This window comes from Panthera uncia (assembly GCF_023721935.1).
Source record: "Panthera uncia isolate 11264 chromosome A3 unlocalized genomic scaffold, Puncia_PCG_1.0 HiC_scaffold_12, whole genome shotgun sequence".
In the NCBI taxonomy this organism is placed as follows: domain Eukaryota; kingdom Metazoa; phylum Chordata; class Mammalia; order Carnivora; family Felidae; genus Panthera; species Panthera uncia.
In genome coordinates, this window is record NW_026057579.1 from 2851743 (window position 1) to 2853543 (window position 1801).

Below are 1801 nucleotides of genomic sequence, written 5' to 3' on the forward strand. Positions count from 1 at the left end.
GGGAGGCAACTGAGGTCTAAAGAGGCTAAGTCACATCTTAAGGTCCTCCAGTAAGTGGCAGACCAAAGCCTCCAAGACTATCCAGCTCCAAAATTCAAGGTCTCAGGGCCCTTTTCTTTAGGAGTAAGAGCACCCAGAATGGTGGGAATGGCAGCAGACAGCACCTTGGACAGCATCCCCCACGTAGTTGATGCTTACCAAGTAGGTGCTCAATAATTGTAGTGCTCCTCCCAGGCTAATCATTCACTATATTAAGACCAGGGACATGTCCCCAGACCTAGTCCTTTGTCTAGGTCTGGTTTGATAAGTGCTGGTGATCAACCAACTCTGACTCATCTTATGAGGGGGCATGTCTGATCCTAGGTTATCTGATCAAGCCTAAGAAATAACAACACAGCTAGTGTAGTAACTTCAGGATAACCGTTGCCAATTTGCTAATTACCACTTGCCATTAAATGAATTTGAAAACTAAAAGTAAAAGAATTTATATGGAAAGGCAAGGAAAAGAAAACTTGAATAGTCAAAATAAATTGTGGATAAAGAAAAAAGTTGTAGGATTCACAGCACTCAATTTTAAGAGTTACTGTAAAGCTACTGTAATGAAGATAATCTATAGTATTGGCAGATGGAGAGACACATAGATTAATGGGTCATAGGAGTCCAGAAATGCAGTCATACAAATATGTCCAGTGGATTTTTGACAAAAGTGCAAAAGCAGTTCAATGGGGGAATAAAGTCTATTCAACAAATGATGTGGGAGAATGGACACACATATGCCAAAAAAAATTAACCTCTAATAATTGTAATGCTCCTCTTCCCTTGCCCAGAACTTCCTTCATATGTCGGGGGTGGGGGGACAGGGAGGGTGGATGTTGCCCTGGAGGATGACTATGGAGAGATAAAATATAGAACACAAAAATCATCTACTAGCCCCCAAGAGCCAGGTTTATGGACAAGGGCATCTCAGGTACCTAGATCCCAGCCTCTAGACCAATCTCTTTCCTGCAAGGTAACATGGAGAAGGGCGAGTGCTGTTTACTGCCTCTCCCTCTCTCTTGTGGAAAGGTGTGCTGAGAACTGGGATCTCTGAACCCATGAGTAACTAGGACCCAAGGTGGTCCTGGTTGACCGCAAGCTCCCTGACTCAGATTCACCTCTTATAACTTCTCAGTCTTCTGGCTCAGATCAAGTGCAGATTCACTTCTGTTTTACTCACTACACACCAGGTGCTCAAGAATCTTGCAGTGTAAGAAGCAAATTCCTTATTCTCCTGTCTGTTAAAATCAAGGTTGCTGTGTCCACCCAGCTGAAGGCTACCGCATCGTGCCAGCTTCCTTAGGGTCACCTATGATGAAAAAAGTAAATAACCCATGCAGGGTGGGACTCTCTTAAAGTCACTGAATGGTCTGTGGAGTGAAACCTACCAGTAAGCTTTGCCTGAGCGTCTACAGGGTGCAAAGCCTCCTCTGACCCCTCACTCCTCCAGGGACAGTAACAAATGCATTCTTGTTGTGCAGGTCAATATTTTACAGACCTCATTTCATTTAAGATCATCTACAATCATATATGACAAGCATCATCATCCCCCATTTTATAAATGAGGAAACTAAGTCTCAGAGAGGTTAGGTAGTTTGCCCAAGGCCATTCAGCTTAAAAGAGGAAAAGGGGGGATGTACTCTCTGACAGCTTGATCTGGTTCTCCAGAGGCCCACCCCACAATGCTCTTAGTCTGGCAGATTCACCCAGAGTTCAGTAGCCCCAAATCCTTGCCTAGTGGCCTGCCGGTTCTGTGAAGGAAGAT

General features: G+C 44.3%; 1 pseudogene; it reads left to right on the forward strand.

Annotated features, from left to right (window-relative positions):
- The first annotated feature begins 219 nt into the window (after nucleotides 1-219).
- Nucleotides 220-322, forward strand: LOC125937831 (uncharacterized; annotated as a pseudogene).
- Nucleotides 323-1801: the final 1479 nt, after the last annotated feature.